This window comes from Cervus elaphus, chromosome 5, assembly GCF_910594005.1.
Source record: "Cervus elaphus chromosome 5, mCerEla1.1, whole genome shotgun sequence".
Taxonomy (NCBI): domain Eukaryota; kingdom Metazoa; phylum Chordata; class Mammalia; order Artiodactyla; family Cervidae; genus Cervus; species Cervus elaphus.
Genome location: NC_057819.1, coordinates 14,176,684 through 14,199,409, shown reverse-complemented (window position 1 = coordinate 14,199,409; position 22,726 = coordinate 14,176,684). Strand labels below are relative to the sequence as shown.

Genomic DNA, 22,726 nt, shown 5'->3' with positions numbered 1-22,726 from the left:
AATATTCTCTGTTTTTGAGTCCAAAACCGTGTGAGACACTCCTTTTACTTTCAGTGCAGGTTTGCACGTAACTCTTGAACACATTAGATGCATGAAAATGATGAACAGAGGCTGATAAAGTGGGAGGGGCTCTGGTGGAAAGATTTCAAGTGTGAAGTCAGGGTTGAATTAAATGATAGAGTCCTACTAACTGTTTCTCACCAGGCTTTTTACATAAAGCACAGATGATAATCTCAATTAGCTGAAGCCAGACAAGTATTAATAAATATGACTCAAAGTGAAGGAAACATTTGGGTAGAAGTGGTGAGAGAGAACTATGGTGAACAAAAAGTGCACTCATGGGAATCCCCTGGTGGTTCAGTGGTTCAGAATCAGCCTTCCAATGCTGATACAGGTTCAATCCCTGGTCAGGGAGCTAAGATGCTTTGCGGGGGGGGGGGGGGGGGGGGACAAAACATAAAACAGAAGCAATATTGTAACAAATTCAATAAAGACTTTTAAAATGGCCCACATCAAAAAAAAACAAAAAACAAACAACTAAGTGCATTCCTGCCCGAAAGCATTTACACTGAAATGTTTAAAAATCATAGTTCCAACCCAACCAAACATGTTTGCAAGGCTGAAGTAGGGCCCTCCAGTCACCCCAGTTTCTAAATTCTAGAAGCACCACCAGAATCTTCCATTCCTCTATCAGCCTCCAATGTCATGTTTCCATTTCAGTCTCCACTTCCCTATCCTTCTTCACCTCCTCTTGCTAGGGTCACCTTGACTCCACTATGAAAAAAGCCAAACCTTCAAGCCAAACTTTGTCCCAAAGGATCAGTTGAAGATGGGCAGACAGCTTTTCTCCAGATAATGACACTCTGGTCTTTACCAGATAACACAGCTTAGGGCAAAATAGAAAGCAGGTGGTCCAGGCTGAACATCCTGAGTTGGACGAAACAAAAACCTGCTCAGTCTCCCCCAAGTAAGACAAGATTTATTGTAAAGACAATTCTCTCAGAAACCAAGGACAGAAAATCAATAAAGAACTGAGAAGCCTCCTGAGAAATAGAAAGCCTCCGGGAAGTATTCCAGGGCCCCATGGGGGGCAGACAGGACCTCAGCAATGGGATCTGTGGGTAGGCAGGTATCTTAAAATGGATCTGTTTCTTAGGATTTAGGAGCAGATTTTCCATTCAGTTTAGTAAGCTTGAGATTTTGACTGTTTTTAACTGAAGATCCAATGAGTGCCCACCAGGAATTCAACCTACCGCTGAGAACCATGCAGACACACCCACCCATCTGTTTTCCCAGCCTGCATGTAGAATTCAACTTTCCACCAAGGCATCAAAAATAAGTTGATAAAGGCTCATTAATTAAGCTTAACGAGCTGTGTGTGGCCACCAATTAAGAGATATGTGGAAGGATTTCTCCTTCCCTGGGGCCGAATTGGAGCCCCACAGAATGAGCCTGAGTAGTGAGATGGGGAGAAAGTCCACCTTTTCTGATGCCTGGCCTTGTGTTTCCAGAAGATCTCCACTGGGTTCAGGCTAGGGTTTGGCTCATGGGGTCACAGTTGGAGTGGGCAAGAAGGATACCCCAAAGAGCTAAGAGTGGGATGAGCCAGAAATGACTGCAAGCTGAATCCTTAGAGAGGTGGATGGTCAAGGAGAGTGAATCGGAGTTGGGTCAGCAAGTCCAAGGAGATGAAAGTGGCGCTAGAAACATGAGTCCAAGCTAAAGGCTTAAAAATAGAGAAAAGAGACACAGATTAAGGAGTAAGAATGAGGATGTTCCAGCCATGCTGACCTTTTTCCAATTTCTAAAAAAACCAAGCACTTTTCTACTTCAGATCTTTGAGCATGTGCTTCTCTGACCTAGAATACTTCACCTGGTTCTTTGACTAGATGATTATTTTGCAGGCTTTAGGCCTCATCTTTTCTTGCCACTTCCTCTGCAAGGTCTTCAATAGTTGATACCCAGAAATTTTGCCTGCCCAACGTCCATACCAATTTTGGCAGGGGCCGGGGGAGGGCGGGTACAAGCATCACTTACAGTGTTTTGGTCAGCTTCAGCAGGGTAACAAACAGCCCCAAACATTGTGGCTCACTGCAGCAAACGTTTATTTCACGTATGGCACCTCTTCGCCACTGCAGCTCCAGCTCCGCGCATTTCTCGTTCTGTGATACAAGCCGAAGGAGAAGCCACTATCTGGGACAAGTCACCTGGTGGTTGATGGCAAACAGCAGGTAACAACTAAAAATGTACACTCTCTCTTTTTTTTAAAGAAGTGTTTTTATTTTCAAAAAATATTTATTCATTTGGCTGTGTCCAATCTTAGTTGTGGTGTGCAAGCTCTCTAGTTTTGGCATGCAAGCTCTTAGTTGTGGCATGTGGGATCAAGTTCTCTGATCAAACCCTTTTCCCCCCAACCCCATATTGGGAACACAGAGTCTTAGTCACTGGACCACCAGAGAATTCTACGCACTCTCTCTTAAAGCTATTAACTCAGACTTGGCGTGTGAATGTCAGGCATATCTGCTGATGCTCCATTGGCTTAAGTAAGTCACATGTCCCAGTCTGTCAGGATGGGGAAGGATAGACCACCTTTAGGGGGGGATTGCAGTTTATGCAGGAGTGAACAAGAGTGTATAAGCTTGCTATAGGGAAGGAAGCCAATGGTTGGGGAACAGTAGTACAATCTACCACAATCTGCTGAAAATACAGTTGGCTGCAAGTAACAAGAGAATGCCTGACAAACCGTAGCTTTAAAAAAAAAAAAGGTGGTTTATTTTTCTCACAAAGCAACATCTCAAGTGATTTCAGAGTTTGGCAACACAGTAATATCCTGACCAGTATCTCCGTACTTCTCTTGGGCTTGCTCTCGTGGTCTGTAAGAAGGCTGGTGGCTAACATTCCAAGCTGTTTGTTTTCCACATTCCAACCAGGAAGAAGAGGGAAGTGGTGTTGCTGGCAACTTCTGTCCCTTTTATTCAAAAACAAAAAGCTTTTCCAGAACCCTCTCCCCCCAAACCCCTTGTCTTATTGGCCAGACCTGTGTCATATACGTAGCCACCTCTTCCTGCAAGGAAGGTTTGGAAGGTGAGGAATTAGGTTGTATCAGCCTTGACAGTGGAAGCATGCAGAAGGGAAGGAGGTGGAGATGTATATTGGTCTGGCCAGCCAATGGGATCTGCCATGGGACCCCCCTGTTTCCTTCACCCTGTTCCACGTGGTCTTGGAACAACTGTCAGTCAAGATGTCCTGCCCTTCCACAAGGGGCCCTTGACTCACGTGAACTAAGAATAGGAAATGGTTGGCCCTGATACCTCCTGTCTGAGGTATTTAAGACATCACATTCCTCTTGTGCCCAGGATTCCCAGCATTTCCCTGGTTCCTGTTCTTCCAGCACCTTGTCCGGTTCTCCATGGCATCTGTGAGTCATCTCACATTTTTGCAACCACATTCCAGCATCATTTTCTGTTGCTTGCAACCACAGAAGCCTGGCTGATAACACCATCCTTGATCACAGTGTTTAAATAGGGCCTCCCCTGCTATTCTCAATACCCCTGGAATTATACAATTGCTTTGCTGTTTGCTTGTGTCATGTCTTTTTCTGACCAGACTGTAAGCTTAATGCAGACAGGGAATGTGACAGACTTGATTCATCACTGCATGCCCCAGAACTAACCCACGCCTGATATATTTTAAAGTCTTTAAAAAAATTTTTTTTTGGCTGCACTGGGTCTTTGTCTCTGTGGGAAGGCTTTCTCTAGTTGTGGTGCCGGGGCTTCCACTGCGGTGGCTTCTCTTGCTGTGGGGCACAGGCTCTAGGCGTGCAGGTTCCGTAGTTGTGGTGCTCAGGCTTAGCTGCCCTGTCGCATGTGGGATCTTCCCAGACCAGGGATCAAATCCATGTCCCCTGCATTGGTAGGTGGATTCTTAACCACTGGACCCCTGGGGATGTCCCTATTTTAAAGTCTTAATGAATATATATTAAATGTATGAAGGCGTTCTTTAGGCATCTGGAGGTCAGAACTAGAATTTTATTTATGGATACTGGTCTAAAATGTGTTCTGTGGGTAACTCATTGTGGTTTAAATGTGTGCAATCACTGTTGATATAGAGGCAACTGGAAATGTCAGGGCTATTGAAATGTGTTGGGGGGTCACTAAAGCACCCCAGAGAGGAGATTTCTGAATTTCTAGATCCTAGAACAGTGGCTCTCAAGTCCTTTTGCCCCTTTTGGTTAATTTAAACCAAAGTTAACTTCAGTCTTAGTGGCCAAAGACCCTTCATCCAGTCTCCATCCCCAGTTCCCTTTCTGATTTGTGTAGTAGGAGTTCTACAAGGTTGGGAAGTACGAAGCAGGAGCCAGCCTTCCAAGAAGAATGCTGCAGCTGAGTTCTTGGTAAACCCTAGTAACATACTAATTTTAGTTATGACTAGTGAATTGTAGTAACTCAGTAGTTTCCTAGAAAGTGACACTTAGTCACACATAAATGGAAATCCACGGATGTACGTGTAACTTGCTCAGAAGAACCAGAGGAAGCGAATGGCCTTTCAGGACAAGGTCGTGGCCCTCAGGAGGGAGCCACAGACCCTCTCAGTGAGCTGTGGGTCACCAAAGTGAGGACGACTCCACTGTGACCTGCAGTCGGCCAAGGTCTGGTGGGGGGGGAGGGGGTGGGGGCGGCCCACATGTCCAGAGTGCAGCTGGAGTTATCCATTGAATGAATAAACAATACCTCCCACACATAGACATATGACTGGATTTTCAACACTAGCGCAATGAAAAAAAAATCCTTTAAAAGCAGAGAATAAGTCATCATGGATTTTGTTGTTATGCCTTCTCTTAAACAACTGTTTAATGTGTAGGTCAGTGAGATTTTGAGAGGGTCTAAAAAGGGCGTTCAAAGGTGCTAAACACTGGGATGGTTGGGAACCAGAAAGGAGAAGAATGGGGTGCTTGGTTTGGAGCCCCCGTCCCCTCAGCTAAGGTCACCAAGGGACAAACTCAGACCTTACCTTTCCAGCTGGCACCTAACCCCTCCTGCCTGGCCCTTTGCTTCCTGAGGACTGCATCACCAAGGCAGGCAACCACCTTACACCAAGGCAAGTTGGATTTGCACAAGCTGAATGTGTGTATGGTGCAAGCCCCTGACAGTAAGTTTTTTGGGTTCATTTTTAAAGTTACTTTTTTTTTTTTTAAAGTTGTCAGGAGTCCCTTTCTGTCCACCCTTCGGCTCTGCTTTCCCTGGGTTGGCTTCCTTTGCAGGGAAGACCTCCCACCGATGGCCCCCAGCAGCTCCCGGCTCACATTCTACCAGTTTAGCAATCCTACAGAGAAAAGAATGCCTCTCTCCCCATGGTTTCAGCCAAAAAAATAGCTGCCATTCACCGAGTGCTTCTTCAGAGCCAAGCCCACCTCCTGAGCACGTTCCAGGATTCGCTCACTGATTCCTCACAATGACTGTCTGATGTCGCTGCTATTATTATCCCACTTACAAGAGAGGAGACTGAGGTTACATAAACTAGCCCAAGGTCACAGGACTACTAAATGACAGCTGATGCTCTTAATCATCACGCTTTACTGCCCGCTGCTACCTTGGACTTTCCTGTAGTTATTTCCACATCTCTGGGATCGGGCAGGGCCCGTTCGTCACAGTTACTGATAATTAGCCCTGTTCAACCTGCTTTGCGGGTATTATCTCATTTTTTATCTCCATTTCTCCTAAAAGCACATTGAGACTCAGAGAGGTTAATTAACTTTCCTGAGCTTGCACAGAGAAAAAGTGGAGCATTAGAGATCGGAACCCCAATCTGCTGGGTTCTAAAACTCCTCACTTAGGGATGTTGCACTTGGTGGTCCCTGTACCTGCAAAACCCTTCTCCCCACCTTGGACCCTGGCATCCATGTGACCTAGCCATTCTTTCCTCCAGGTTTTCCTTAGTGAGGCCACTGAGTACAGGCCTTTTATTGTGCTTCAACTGAGGCCTTTTATTGTGCTTGACTTTATAGAGATGCACAGATCTTGCTTTTGTTTTTTTTACAAATTCAAGTTTATGGCAATTCTGCGTCGAGCAAGTCTATAAGGCGCCATTTTTCCCAATAGCATTGGCATACTTTGTATCTCTTTGTCACATTTGGATAGCAGTATTTCAAACATTTTCATTACTATATTTGTTATGGTGTTCTGTGATCAGTGACCTTTGATGTGACTATGGCAAAAACTCACTGAAAGCTCAGATGACGGTTAGCATTTTTTAGCACTAAAGTATTCTTAGAGTATGTAATTGGTTTTTGACATCATGCTGTTGCATACTTAACAGGTTACAGCATAGTGTGAACATAACTTTTATATGCATTGGAAAGCTGAAAACTTCATGTGACTCACTTTATTGCAATCTTCACTTTATTATGATGATGCGGAACAAACCCCACATCTTGAGGTATGCCCGTAATCTGGTTAAAACTGTAACCAGCCTCTCTACTTCTTCCCTAGCCCCTTACCTGGCTCTACTTTTTCTTCTGGAGAAAGAAAGGTCTATTTATAACCCTTTAATATACTAGAGAATTTACTCATTTATTGTGATCTATTACTTATTATTTATTCCTCCTGTTGTAAGTTTGACAAGGCAGGGATCCGATATATCCAGAATAGGGCCATGCATAGTAGATGCTCAATAAATATTTGATAAATGAATGATGGGTCTTGACAGATGGCAGGTCAAGAAATCAGCCCAACATTATGTCAAAAATTCTGTACGGAGTCCAGAGTGGATAGGAGCATCTGACCACCAGATGACTCAACAAGACCCCTTTCCCCTTGTACTTATGTTCAGTCATGTCCGACTCTTTGTAAGGGCACGTGGACCCAGAACATCAGATGGACTGTGATAGGTGTGGGAGCCAGGAGGAACCCAAGCCCAAGAAGAGAGGGCCTTGGTTTTGTGTCTCCTTCAGTTATGGAAGCCGCTGAGGAACAAACTCAGTCCTCACCTTTCCAGATGGCATGCAACATCTCCTACCTGGCCCTTTGCTTCCCGAGAATGACACTCACTTCCCCATTACCAGGCGGAGGTCAGGCCGCCAACAACAGTGTGGGCACTCGGAAAACAGTGAAGGGGCTCCATCTTGTTGCGAGTTGGCTTTTGATCAGCCACATTCAACAGGAACTCAGGAAAAGCTCCTCAAAGCCCACAAGTGATGCTGTCTCTGGGATATGGGGGCAAGCCCATGCCTCAGCTTCATCCTCTGCAAAATAGTAAATGAACCTTAGTTATGGAGATCAGTATGTGGTTAGCGTTTTGGGATGACAAGGAGCAAAAACAGCCACATGGGCAAATAAATAATTGATTGGAAGTTTGTGGGGGTAGCTCTGGAATTAAAGAAGAGATGAGCCTCTGGGTCCTAGGAAGAGGGTGGACCAAAGTAGACCTGAGGCCCTTGGCCATGACCCGTAACCAACAGATGGCTCAGCAGATTCTCTTTCCCCTCGTGCATGCCCACTTGTGTCCAACTCTTTGCGACCCCAGGGACTGGAACCCACCAGGCTCCTCTGTCCATGGGATTCTCCAGGCAAGAATTTTGAGTGTGTTGCCATTTCCTCCTCCAGGGGATCTTCCCAAACCAGGGATCGAACCCTTATCTTTAGCGTCTCCTGCATTGGCAGGCTGGTTCTTTATCACTTGAACCACCTGGGAAGCAGGTGCCCACCTGCTTCAAGAGTCCAACTCCTGGGTAGAACCTTTCACTGACCTCTCTTAGGCAATATCCCTAAGGCTAGGTCAGTTGAGACAGGTTTTTTGAGCCCCAGCAGTGTTCGAGGCTCTGGTCTAAGAGCTGGGGATGCAGCTGGGAACAGGACAGACAAGATCTCATGTCAGGCACCTCATGGCAGGGAAGACAGACCATAAACACCTAAAGAAGTGAGGGAGTTTTAGGTCTTGACCAGTACTTTGAAGAAAATCAAATAGGGCAGAAGAGGAAAAGTTTCTTGGCAGAGGTAGCCGTTGTGCTGGGCTTGTAGGATTTCCATAGGGAGAGAAGGAGGGAAGAAATAGGCTAGACTTGAGAAGCAATAAACGCACAAAGGACGAAAAGTACAGAGCCCATCCTGGGAATGGAAGTAAGCCAAGGGGGAGCATGGGTGTAGAAGGAAAAGAATGGCATCACACCACGGAGAGGCCCTAAGGGCTAAAGGGGTATACTTCACCTCCCAGCTCAGGTGGGTCCAGGGGACAGTGTCAACTCACACATAGTGGAGGCTGCCTTCCTCCCACTACCCATCAGAGGTGTTGCCAGAAAAAAGGAGGAAAGAGTGCTGAACTGAGTAGGAAAAAAAATTCATTGTAAGCAAATCCGTTCATTCGTTCGACAACAAACACATATTGAGCACTATTCTGGTGTTTCAAGGCTGTGCTTGACATAGAGCCATGGAATCCTGAGCTTCAGAATCTTCCCTCTTTCCTTCTAATGGGCTCAACTACTCTCCACTTGCCTTCAGTTGTTTTAGTTTTTCAAGTTCAAATCTCTGAAAGATGTCTGATTCTCTTGTATTTTGAGGCCAGCTACATTAGAGGCCCAGGGCAGGTCCAATCAGGAGCCACCATGGGGTACAAACAACTGACAGTGGTTCCCCAAAGCAAGCATGGTTGTTTCCAGAGAAAGGGAAGTTGGGCTCCATGTCAACATGACACAGTCATAAGCAAGGATCATGACAGCAGGTCAGCCTCATAGCCTCCTTCACTGAAATCAGTGCATGACTCCTGACTTGGACCGAGAGTTGTTTTCGTGGTACTGGCCAGAGTCCTGTGCCAAGGCTGGGGATCCAGTCCCAAGGGCTGGGGAAGAAAGGTTATGAACTTTCCCAATGTTGGCAGTAGCAATGATAGGGATGCAAATTATCACTGACAGTTTTTTTACCACTGTATTTGCATTCAACCGTTTGAATATTATTAAATGATTTATACTTTGAAAAGGCCCCTGTTCCCAATTGGGCTTCCCAGGTGGCACAGTGGTAAAGAATCTGCCTGCCAATACAGGAGATGCAGGAGACTTGGGTTTGCTCCCTGGGTTGGGAAGATCCCCCAGAGGAGGAAATGGCAACACATTCCAGTATTCTTGCCTGGGAAATTCCATGGACGGAGGAGTCTCATGGGCTGCAGTCCATGGGGTTGCAAAGAGTCAGACATGACTTTGTGACTGAGCATGAGCACTGTTCTCCATTTCGGAGGATGGGAGGCACAATTAACTAATGACTGGTAATCTCTGAGGAAGAGACATAGTGGGAGAGAGTGGAAAAGCAGAAGCTCGTCTGTTACTGTAGAATTGTACACTGGGCCTGCCTTCCTAAAAAACAACTTGGCAATACACTAAAGCACTAAAAATACCCAATCCCTTTGATCCAGAACTTCTAGGAATTTGTCATAAGGACCAATCAGATATGTATGCAAAAAATGTTCCTCCAAGGTGGCTCACTGTAGCATTAATATAACACTGAAAAGTTAGAACTAAATTGAATATCCAGTAATCAGGGATTAGTTGAGTAAATTATGGCATGTCCATGTGACAGATTCAATACAGTCCAAAAAAAAAACTGCATAGAAGCATATTAAATAACATGGGAGAATGTGGTATATGAAAAGGCAGATCGTAAAACATTATGAACATCATGTCATCTTTGTAAGGTTAATTTTGGAGATCTTTGGGTAATAGGATAGAATGGAGGAGTAACAGAGGTGGCTAAGGATGAGGGCTTGGAGATAAGACAGACATGAGTTCTGTTCCCAGATCCACCACTTAGCAGCTTACACTGTAAGCCTCAGCTTCCTCATCTTTGATATGGGGCTGGATGGTTTCTGGACTATACCAAGGGCAAGGTGCTTATTAAGTAAATGTTTCTAACTAAAATGGTGGGTGATAGTATGTGGGTATATGTGTGTGTTTGCTCACCGTGGTGCTTTCTGGATATGTTCAGTTCTTCCTGAATTAGGTTGTTATTGCTTTTGTAACTTGAAACACAGTTATTAACATACAAATGGAGAGGCAGAAAGGAACCATGAGAATATTATTCAACATAAGAAATGTTGTCAGGACAGGAGGAATGTCAACAGTGTGTTAATTTGCCATCTCTGTCTGCTCTCAGAGTTGTCTGTTTTGAATCATTCTGTGGCATTTCTGTTCCTCTTTTTTTTTTAAGGACTAGTTCCAAGAATTAGAAAAAAAAAAAAACACAAACAGAAAGACAGAAAACCCCCAAAACTTCAAGCCATGTGGGTGAGTACAATTTGCAGAAAAACATTTCCAAAATAATGTAGCCAATACAGGTCATGTTTTAAACCTCAGATGTCTGAGCAAATATTTAAATAACACCTATAAAGCTCTCCTGTTTGGTAACACCTTGCTTGTTGGAGATAATTTAGAGAGAAAGTTCCAACGTTCTTTGGTTTTTGCCTGCCCCAGCATCCACCTATTTTGTACCCCTGCCCACATTGTCTGGCATCAGAATTCAGATATTTCTCTGGGAAAATGATCCCTTCCCCTAGATCCTTGTGGCTCAAGGTGGGCCTGGCCATGTATTGGCTTTAGAGGAAGGTATGACCCGGTCCTGACTAATAAGAGTACAGTGTTGTTCTAGCCACTGGATTGGCTCAGGGATGGGCATATGACCCAAGCTACACCAATCATAGACAAAGAATCTTAGCCTTGGGATTTTTGGCGGAAGTGCTGATGTTAAGAGTGCTGTCTTTCCACTGGGATGCTAAGTGGGTAGAATATAAGGCTGAAACTGTCGGGAATGGCTTCAGCATCATTTAGGCCTGCTTGAGAATGGAGCAAACACAAAGGATGAAAAGGCAGGAAACGGACAAAGTTAGATTCCTGCTGACATCCCTTTAAGCACGGGGATTCACCTCTGCCTAATGTTAACAAACATTCCTTTTTGTTTCAGCCAATTGGAGTTAGTTTTCTGTTGCTTGCAACTGAAAAAGTCCTGACTTCCGCCAGATCAGTCTGAAGTAGTAGATACATTCATTTCATTATAAGCTCTAAGAGTCTATAGTGTTTATAGTATTTCAGGTGCTAATGACTCATTCAGTGTTTCTTAAGTAGAGCTCCTCCAGGACTGGCTGCAGTGAACACCTAAGAGCCCTTTGTAATTAGCTCATTAAAGGAACCCCGGCAAAGTGGTTGTCAACTTACTTAAAAACAGTTGTCTTGAGTAGGCTAAGCCTTTCCCCTGCTACCCCCCAACACAATCAGGCTTTGGAGAGCCTTTTTCAGAGTTAGAACTAATATAGGTCCACATTTGACTCCTTCCCCGATTAATAGAATTCTCACTAAAATATTTAAATCTTTATCTGTAATCCTTTATACTAACAGAAACAGTAACACAAACAAAACATTGCAAAGAGGTTGTGTTTTCTATAGAGAGCAGACCAGCCACTGTTATGCATTATAATGGTGCTCTGCAGATAATGTTAATTCTATTTATATTTCATTTTATCACCCGGTTTCCACTCTTTTTGGTGTGGTTACCAAGCTATAGATTGCTTGAAATAGTGAGCTCCTGGGTGCATGCATGTGTGCTCAGTCTTGTCTGACTCTCTGCAACCCCATGGACTGTATGTAGCCCACTGGGCTCCTCTGTCCATGGAATTTCCCAGACAAGAACACTGGAGTGGGTTGCCGTTTCCTTCTCCAGGGAATCTTTCTGACCCAGAGATCTAACCTGAATCTCCTGCATTGGCAGGAGAATTCTTTACCACTGAGCCTCCTGGGTAATGGTTCTTTTTCCCTTATCAAAAAATTTTAAAGACCAGTCAACAGTCTAAGAGGTTGATTCATATCAAAACAAGCTTTATTGAGTTCCTAGTGTTTACAAGATAGCGTCAGGTTTGAAGGAGACAGAAAGATGAGAAACTCCACTCTTAGTCCCCTGGAGATGACTGTCTAGTTGGGGAGATAGGAATGTGGATTAGTGTAGAGGGCCTGGACTACTGAGGTTCAAATACTAATTCTGTCCCCTCCTAGCTACATTCTTGGGCAAAGTACAGAATCTCTGTATACTTCAGTTTTTCATCTGTGAAATAGGGCTAAATGATAGTTCCTACCAAATAGGCGTATTTGTTGATTAAATCAGTTTGCATATAGAACGTCAAAGAAAAATGTCTAGAACTCAAAAAAGATGTCCAAGTTGTCTTTATTTCTTGTTTTATATCTTCATAGATCTCTTGTATAAGATCTGATTTTGATGTTTTCCCAGTAATTCTCAGGTATATCTTGGGGTCAAGAATCAACATGTTTGGTGATAGTCCCACACATCCCTCAAAAATCCCTTTGGAAGAAGCCATGTTGGTCATCTGTAGACCATCTCTCAATCTAGTAAGTTCTGCCCAGTCAGTTTATCCCACATTATTCTTTGGTTGAGTACCAGATAAAGCATTATCTTTGTATTTAGGAGTCAGGTTGTATGAAAAATGCTGACCCTTAAATACTTTAAAAACATTTATAAACACTGGACTCCCCGTCAGGGCAGCCAAAGGCCACACATAAGAAAATCATGAATCAAGGGATCGGCCACCCTCTCAGGTCCCACCCAAAAGTCACCCTGGATAAGCCTTCATCCCATATCCTGCTATAGAAACCACCTGTACTTGTTACATTGTTCTTTCTCTCCACAAGATTGTGTGGCTGAATCCATGAACATTAAAGGCTTATAGGAGGCAATTTCCCTATATTTAATTTGCTTCATAGTAAGACTGTTCAGAAACGTTAAGACGTCGGGGTCAAGGCTAGGACCTGGGGATCCCAACCCATCTTGACCTTGAAAGCCCTCTTTGTAAAAAGCATAAGATCTGGAGTTCAAAGCATGAGACTTGAGTCCACAATTTTCCACAGGGTGACCTCGTTACTGGTCACTTTATCTCCTTCAACTTTAGTCTCTTCCTATGAAAAAGAGGCTCTTGAATATATATACCACCCACAGTTACTGAGAGAATGAAGATAAAATATTCGTGTTAAGTTAAAAAGGGTATTCATGTGTTATTCACTAACTCTACAGTCGTAGTATGGGACCAGGGTCTAGTGATGATGAGTAAGTCAGTTCCTGACGTCAAGAAGCACTCAGCCATGTGGGAAAATGTAGTAGAAATATGTAATGAGACTATGGTGTGGCAAGTATGATGGTGAGTTATTCTGTAGTACCTGCCAACACTCCAGTCTTTTTGTAGTTCCAAAGGAAATGATCTGTTTTGTTGTGACAGTTAGTTAATGCATGTTTGGGTAGTTTCTGTTTTGTGTTGCAGAAGAGAAACACAATTTGAGGTATATATATATATACATTCTGAAAAGCCCTATCCTTGCTAGCTGGGATGGTGGGAGGATTGGGCAATCCTATCAGGCTTCTTCAGCTCAGGGAAAGAATTCTGAATGACTATTCGTGATCAAATTAGACAGATTTGTTTCCCACTAGTAAACAGTCACTAAGAGTTATTGAGTATATGCTGTGCATATTGTATTTTCTATTGAAAAGCCATAAAGCTTGACATCAAATGGGTTCTACCATTTACTAGCCGTAGAATTTGGGGCAAGTGATTTACCCTGTGTGAGCTTCAGTATCTCCTCTTGAAATGGGACAGAAATGGTATAAACATGAGGATTTAGTGAGATGATGGGACACCATGGGGAGTGTTCAGCAATGGCAGTTGTCACCATTGGCTCCATGGAAAAGCCAGGGCATAAGAGAGATTCTGTCCTGGAAAGATCTTTGTGATCACTGCAGGGCTCTTCAGGAGACTGGTGGTGTTAAATTTAAAAGAGGTTTTAGGTTCTCATGTCAGCACAAAAGGCAAAAAAGGATGGGGTCAAGGTACACTTGAAAATGCCCTGCCCATAAAGTAGGGTATATATGGTATTATATACAAACAACTTGGGTTTGAGAACCACTGAGTCAGACTATCAGACAGAATGAAAGGAAAGTTTCCCTACAACTGCCTGAGGATTCAAACCATTCTGTGTCCAAGGAAGAGGGTCTCAACTGGGGGCCATTTTTCTCTTCCAGAGGACATTTGGCAATGTCTAGAAAGGCATTGTCATAACTAGGATGGGGTATGATATTGGCATCCACCGGGTAGCAGCCAGGGATGCTACTAAATATCCTGCAATGCCCAGGGCAATTTCCCAAAACAAAGAACCACATAACCTAATATGCCACTAGTGCCGAGGCTGAGAAACCCTGCTGTAAACTATCAAATCCACATTTAGGAATGAGAGATGGGTGAAGTCTGCTTGGATGGTCTACTTGTCAAGGGTTGGGGCTGGGTGGTGGGAGATTAATGGGATGCCATATGTCAGAGCTCTTCATTCAGGGCCTGGCACAAAGTAGGTGCTTAACAAATGTTTGGTGAGTGTATAGTTACATCTTGCTTGCTGGGTTCTATCACATACACATTGTTTTTTGAAATGTGGCTGGAGACCTGCTAGGCCACCTGCCTCCTGTCTTCCCAAACTGGAATTTCCACTTCAGCCCCACTCAGCGGGGATGGACCTCTTGCAGCTATCTTCCACGAGGGGAGGTTCTGAAGCCAGCACCAATTCAGATGTGATCCTGCTATATCATGACTATCAAAACTTCCTAATTTGGATTCAAAATTACTGACCTCTCAACTCTCTGTGGAAAGCCTTCCTCATAGCCACATGATTTTAAAAAGGAGCTCTCACAAATACAGACTCCATTTCCCCCCGAAAAGAGTGGATCTGAACTAGGAGTCCATGCATCCAAAGCAAAGCTGGGGGATGGTGGCTGGCACTCACAACCTAGGAAATTCTCAAGGACCACAAAGGCCAGAAAATTGCTTTTAAACAAAAGAAATATTTCCATTTTGTTTTAGCCCCTAATGTATCACATAACTCTAATATCATTCCTTGTCCAACTGAAATATTTGAATCCAAATAATTCTTAAGTCATTTGGACTCTATTCAAAAGTGAATTCATCTCTTTAATCATCCTTCCCCTTATTTTTTAAATAAAGACTAATATTGAAAGTTGAGTCTATTTGTGGATTCTTTTTTTTTTCACTCTAAGATGTTTCTTTTTTTATAGTCACTGTTGCTTTCTTCCCCATCATTTCTTACTCATCAGTGTCTTGAAAATCCTAAACTTGTCTTTTTCCATTTCTAAATTTTCCTTCATTTAAATATTATGGACAGCAGGCAGATTGAATAATGATGAATATGATTAATATTCAGACTTAATAAGTCTTATGAAAAGGCCTCTTTATTCCAAGGAAGGGAGGATGTGCGATTTTGGCAGCATATGGTGTCACGGTGACAGAATCGAATGTAGGGTAACTAGATAGGGGAAAGGCAATGTCCTGGCCGTACTGCCCCTGAGAGGGAGGACATGCATATGGTATTCTCTTCCAATATATCCAGAGGAGAAAGGGAAATGTGCCCCCAGAGTGCATTTCTGTGTCACTCTGTCTAAGGAGTTTTCTTGATTTGAAACATTGTCTTGGTGTGTCTCTGTGACACAGAATAACACACATTATGCTCATATGCGCAGGGCCTTCTCCTTGATGTCCTCCTTTTCCTAAAGCACCTGTGGTAGAGAAGACCATACTGGGATCCAGGAATGGGAAACACACAGCTGATTCACCTCTACTTCCCACTCCTCTGCCTTGGCAGACATTACCGATCAATGACTCTTCTCCCCAAACCACACACACAGCCACTACCAGTGGATTGCAGAGTGAGCACATAACAGAAAAAAAGATTTTTTGCCTCTGCTAAGTAAGAAAGAATAATACTTGAAGAGCATGGGAATGTCGCCACCACTGTATCCTTTTCCAGAAACCCCTTCAGTTCTCCAAATCCCAGTTGACCAAAGGTTTGAAAAAGAGGGACAGGTCAGCTTTGCTTTCTCCATAGCAATTTGGTTTAAAAACTTGAAGTCTCTGAGTACATAGAAACAAGCAAATTGAATGAATTCACCTTTTTTCTTAATAGAACCCCAGTTTGTAGTTTTTTAGTAAGTTGCAGATTTATTTTTATTTGCCGTTTTCCTCTTGAAATTGTATAAAAATTACCTCTCCTCTCCCCTCCAGTCCTTACAACTGCTGTTTTTTCCCTCAAATTCCTGTAAAGAAGACCAACAGTGTTTTTACTATAGGAATTTTTTTTCAAATTTTCAAATAAGTTCCTGATGTTAATTTATCTATTAAAGTCCTCAGTCTGAGATGGAGTTTTAGAAACAATCTAGAACCAAAATTAATTCTACCATTTTATAATCTGCCCAGTCAGATGCAAAAAAAAAAAAAAGAAGAAGAAGAAGTATATGGTTTTCAAGTACTTTCTATACTTGAGACTAAAAATGGCATTTTCTTTTCTTTAAGCAAATGCAACTCTCTGGGTACTTACTGTAAGAGGATTTTAGTCATTGGAGACATTTAAAAAAAGATCTCAAATGAGAATCTTTCTTTATATTTTTTTCAAAAGGATATTTACTTTGGAAAGTGCTACATTTAGAAAAATTGTGCCTCGGATGACAACTGGCCTACTAAGTTTTACTGTTTTTTGAGGGGGAGAAAGGAGCGGAGGAGGTTGGAGGATGTGTAAAGGCAGCTCTGTTCAGCCACCAGCCAAGCAGGATCTGAAAGTTCATTTTCATTCATTCATTCATTCAGTCAATCAACATGTATTGAAGGCCTGCCATATAGAGAGCATTGTGCTAGACAATGGGCCTATAGCCATGAACGAAACACTCTCTTTGACTTCCCACTTTTCTTAGCTGGGCATGCCAGAGGAAGTACCCTAAAGTCCTAAGACAGGGGTTCTTGGGCAATATCTGGAGACCTTTTTGGATGTCACAATTGTGGGAGGGTGCTACTGGCATCCAGTGGGTAGAGGCCAGGAATGCTGCCCATGATAACACAGCCCCTCACCCCAAATGTCAACCGCATGGAAATTGAAAAGCCTAACCTTAAGGCAGACAAGATGCATAAGGAACTAACTTCTAGTCAATGCTTCTAGTTAAGCACCATCCTTGGGAGAAAAGAGAAAACAGAAGCTCAACTCATTTTCTTTTTTTTTTTTCCAACACTCATTTTCTGTCAGATTTTCTTCTCTCATGGAACCGTGAGTGAGAGAGGTCGGTACGATTGCTCTCAGGGTATGGTCCATGGACCAGTGACATCAGCGTCACCTGGGAGCTTGTTAGAAATGCAGACACTCAGGCCCCACCCCAGGTCAGCTAAATCAGACTCTGCATGTTGACACAACCTCAGGAGATCTGTGTGCACCCAGTTATAGTATGAGAAGTTGCAGCTCTAATCAGACATGAAACAGAAGTTTTAAGTGACAGTCTTGATATATGCTGAAATCCTATTTCAGGTCTTAAGCGGTGGGGTCATGAAGGCAGGAGGCAATTAGGTCATGAAGGCAGAGTCCTTATGAGCGGGATTAGTGCCCTTATCAAAAGAGACCCCAGAAAGCCCCCTCACACCCTCTATTGTTTGAGGACATGGCATGGTGTTTTGGACCATGTTTGAGGACATTGTTTGAGGACATGGTGAGGGTTCATTTCTCACCAGACACTGACTCTGCCTTGATTTTGGATTTCCTGGTCTCCAGAACTGTGTGAAATAAATGTCTGTTATTTCAGCCACCCAGTCTATGGCATTTTTGTTATAACAGCCCCAGATGCTTTCAAAATTTGGTGGTGGAGAAGACTCTTGAGAGCCCCTTGGACAGAAAGATCAAACCAGTCAAACCAGTAAAAGAAATCAACTCTGAATATTCATTGAAAAGACCGAAGCTGAAGCTCCAATACTTTGGCCACCTGATGCAAAGAGCCAACTCACTGGAAAAGACTCTGGTACTGGGAAAGATTGAGGGCAAGAGGAGAAGTGGGTGACAGAGGATGAGATGGTTGGACGGCATCACTGACTCAATAGACATGAGTTTGAGCAAATTCTGGGAGATGGTAAAGGACAGGCTGTAAATTGAAGGCTGGATTGGGGATCAGCCAGGAAAATAGGGTTCCTGGCAGCGGGAATATCACCAGCAAAGGCTAAGAGATGGGAGGGAGCTTGGTCAATGGGGGAGCTGAAAGAAGATGCATTATTTCCAGAGTCCTTTAGCATGGTGTCCTAAGAGCCGAGAGAACTGGTCAGACCAGAACTGGAATCCCACGTATGATAATTGTCCCAGACACCCCAAGTCTGACATGAGACAAAGCAAGAACGATCCTGCTGGGAACAAACGCTGCTCCCCAAGCCCTCTGACTTAAGGTTACAGAGCCATTATGTCGATACATTTCTGTACAGATTTTGTAGTTTATGACACATTCTGGCAACGTTTAGATGCAATTTCAATGAGCCAGAATATAGTACTGTAAACCTAAAACTGGATATCCCTTGAAGCTGTTAGAATCTGGCAGGAGACCTGCTCCCAATTACAAGCACAGTTTCCAACTTCACTGTTCCCTCCTCAAAAGCATTGAAAACAAAATCCATTTTTAATGAGGAACTACTAAACACTTTGCATTCTGTTAATGTCCCCTTTGGCCTCTCAAGCCTCAGTATATCTTACACCCCAAGAAATGACCCCCACTAACTGATTGGCCAAGCAAGAGGGTATCCTGGGAGTCTTGCATCCCAGTGCAAAAATGGCGACCGAATGGATGGAAACCAAGGGATTCTGTCCCCACCCACCTCAATCCCCTCTGCACATGGCCAGCTGGGTGCACATGGCCAGCCCTTCTCAGGGCTGGATGGGAAATCAGGAGAAGTCATCTCAACATACACACCCAGTATACACTTGGCGGCCTGACTCCTCATCTCTAACCTATTACTAATCTTACAAACCATCCATTATCCACTCAGTATCTGGCAAACGTGAACTTGGCCCACGTCAAAGCTGACTGATGAGATCCAAGTTAGAAGAAGTGGGAGAAAGAAGAGAAAGTACAAAAGATGAGCCAGACGGTTTTCCAACCTGTAAGAACATGTTGTATTTACCAGGCATGAAAGCCAAGCTCCGTTCCCGTTGTTTGTCTTCTGCTCAGGGCCTGGGTTATGTTTGGTGCAAGCAGGTCAGTACCCCCCCCTCCTCACTTCCATCCGATGATTGGCGTATTGTTTAGAGACGAGGAGGGATGATCCTGTGCTCCAGAGGAAGTTGGCAAGAAAGTTTAATTCTATAAAAAGAAACGCGCGGTCAGGATACGGTTTCCTATTCTGAGTCAAGGCAGAGAAGGGAGTCAGAAATTCCAACCCAGAGGGTCAGGACAGGCTCCAGGACCTGTTGAATCACATCTGAAACATGTTCCCCGTCCTCCTTTCTCCTCCTCCCTGTTCTTACAACTGGCCAACTGGGATTACACAATTCTCACTAATTTTGTTTCACATGTGGCTGTTTCTTATTAGGAGGCTGGATCTTATTTTTTTCCTTTACCATGTCATCTCTCCTGATTCAGGTGAATAATTCCATTTCTTAACACACGGATTCTGTTCACACTCTTGGCTGGACTCAAAAAAAAAAAAAAAAATGTGCACTCAAAGTTTTTCTTCAGGTATCTTTTTCCTGTGTCTTTTTAACCCCCGAATCTTTGTTTCTCTGCCCAGAATCTTCATCGTTTCCTCATTCTGAGGAGTTGGACCCGACAGGAACCAATGGAAAAGTGAACATTTGAGTCAATCGACAGGATGTTTTTTGGTCACCCAATACCCAACAACTGTTTCTAAACGGTTTTGTCCCCACCTCCATCCCCCCACCCCGCAACTAGAGTGGTGAGTTTTCTCTTTAGCTGAATTCACCAGATGTTTTGGCGGTACATAAACCTGGCTTTCCTGTCTTCCAAGTGGATGAAATAGGATCCAAATCACAGCACGTCGCCTCAGCTTCTCCAACCAAGTACTTAATGGTTCTTGAGAATAATGTAAAGATGGAGTTCAGTTTTCTTTAGGCCTTGGGCCCATCAGATCCAGGTGTTGGCATTTTCTGGCTTCACTTTAGAAGATTTCCAGGTGGAAACCCAGATTCATGAGTACGAGTCAACTTCCCCACAGTTACCCTCCTCCATCACTTTAATTTTTCTGGCCACGTATCAGAAACCGTAAAAGTACACCCCAAAATCCCCACAAAGGATGAACTGCCATAGTGGCACGCACATGATTCAACCACATCTGGAGAAAAAACTGCTCTGCAACTCCCCCTCAGTCTTTGCAACTCCAGGCACCGCCCCCCACGCCCGAGTCAAAGGGGAAAGAGGACCCCTTCATCGGCCTCCAACCTCCCTCTGCCTTGTGCCCCGTTTTGCTTAGAACAAGCTTCAGCATGCCATGCCACCTCGCCAGGCCTTGCCAAAATCCACGAATGGCACAGAGAGCACATTAAACAGATGGAATGCAACATACATGTAAAGAAATAAGAGCACTGCCAGGAAGGTTGGCAGCAGCGCTGGAATGCTTTAAACAGTGTGTGTGTGGGTAGGAAGAGTGAGCCCAGAGTCGGTGAGGCTGCCTCCTTCTCAAGAGCTGTTTCTTTTACAGCCATGACCTGTTTTGCCAGTCAAAATAAATACGGTGTTAAATGCCCCCTTTTACTGGCTCCCAATACCTTGGCAATGCAACTTGAAATATGACCCGCTCTCACTGGAAAAAATGTCCTTTTAACTGAGTGAAAAGGATGTGCCCCTTCTAGGCAGTAAGTAGGAGGGTCATGGATGGTGGGGCCTTCTGAACACAGACACACTGAAGAAGCAGGACCTGCCATGGAATTGACACTGCCTGTTTAAAAGTCATCACCTTTAGAAGGTTCCTGGCAGACACAGAGCAACACTTGAGGCTGGCTTTCAAGGCTTCTGTCCCCTCTGATTTCAGCAGGAACAATAAAGCAGGAGGCCTGAGTGTGGGCTGTCTCACGAGGCACCTCGAGACAGCCAAGTCCTTCCTTCTAGCTGTGCTAACCAGGAATGGCCACGGGGTCAACCCATTCACGATGCCATTTAGTTTTGTGTGCTCCCCACGGTCACAGTCACTCCATAACCACATCAGCATCTTGCCACGTGTGTGAGAAGCTAGATGGATTTCCCCCAAAGAGTCATCATCGCATTTTCTGCATACCAGGCACTTCGGATGTATTTTCTGAATCATCCCATTATCGCATGAGATAAGGATATCACTACTCCAGGGACTTCCCTGGCAGTCCAGTGGTGAAGATTCTACTTCCACTGCAAGGGGCATGGGTTCGATCCCTGGTTGGGGAACTAAAATCCTGCATGCCATGTGGTGCAGCCAAAAAATAATAAAATAATTTTTAAAAAAGGATATTACCACTCCTATTTTCCCCTTCATGGATCACAGCCTTGTTGTTGGCAATGGAGTTTGCATAACTCAATGAAGCCAGCCAAGAGGAGAAGGGGACAGTAGAGGATGAGATGGTTAGGTAGTATCACCAACTCAGTGAAGATGAACTTGAGCAAACTCCAGGAGATAGTGAAGGGCAGGGAAGCCTAGTGTGCCACAGTCCATGGGGTCGCAAAGAGTCAGACATGACTGAGCAACTGAACAACAATTCCTATTTACCTGTGAAGAAACTGAAGTTCAGAGAGGTTGAGTCACCTGCCCAAGATTGTACAGCAGGTAAAAGGGAAGCTGGAATTTGAACTCAAGTCTGCCTGCTCTCAACGATCAGGCTGTAAGGGCTCCATGCTGGCTTCTAACAAAACTCCCAAGGCAGCAAACCTGCAGCATCACCTTCTTTATTCTCAGAACCCTGTGAGGCAAGGTATTGAATTCCCTATTAAAGATGCCATAAGATGTGTTAGTTTCTGGGGCAGCTGTAACAAGTTATTGCAAACAGGGTGCTTAAAACAACAGAAGTGTATCCTCCCACAGTTCTGGAGGCCAGAAACGAAGATGTTGGCAAGGCCGTGCTCCTGCACCCTTTGAAGGTTCTAGGGGAGAATCCTTCCCTCTTTGAGTGGTTGCTGGCATTCCTTGGCTTGTGATTGTATCACTATAATCTCTGCCTCTGTCCCCACATGGCCTTCATACAGGTCTCCTCCCCTTCTCTTCTAAGGACATTTGTATTGGACTTAGGGCCTCTTCACATCTTCTTTTTTTTTTTCACATCTTCTTATCTCAAGATGCTTAACTTAATTACATCAGCAAAGATTCTTTTTCCAGTGAGATCACATTCCCAGATTCCGAGGAACTGATTCTAAATCTTTCCTACCACATCGAGAGATGATGAGATGATTTATAAAAGTGAGAGTCTCTCCCAAATTTTGCGGGTCTGCAGAGCTTATTATAAGCATTTAAAATATTTTTGCCATCCCATATCCTCTCTTTAAAACAATGAGTATAACAACAACAAACACTTCATGAAATCTCACCAAGTTCTGCCACTTAGTGTCACTTAGTCCTCACAGAAACTCCACCATATAGACACTGTTCTTTCCTCACCGAACAGGGTAGGAAAAAGACTATGAGAGGTTAAGAGTCTTGACTGAGATTTCACAGCCAGGAACCAGTAAGGGGAGGACTGGAACTCTGGGGTCTGAGTTCTCAGGCAGGATGCAAAACTGCCTTTTCTTGGGAATTCAGGATTTGTTGGGAGACCGTGGTTTGGAAGGAGGTGGAAGCATGGGGCAATGGGACAATTTATGCCACGTTTTAGCCAAGAATTATTCTTGGGCGGAATATTCAGAAAGGCAGAAAAAAAGGTGTTTTGATT

General features: G+C 44.0%; 1 long non-coding RNA gene across 1 annotated transcript in view; it reads left to right on the top strand.

The window, feature by feature from the left end:
• Positions 1 to 22,726, top strand: part of LOC122693854 — a 115,294-nt gene that overhangs the window by 76,430 nt on the left and 16,138 nt on the right. The window contains exon 3 of the long non-coding RNA XR_006341041.1: positions 2,139 to 2,231. This is a non-coding gene — a long non-coding RNA (uncharacterized LOC122693854). The remainder of the gene's footprint in view (positions 1 to 2,138; positions 2,232 to 22,726) is intronic.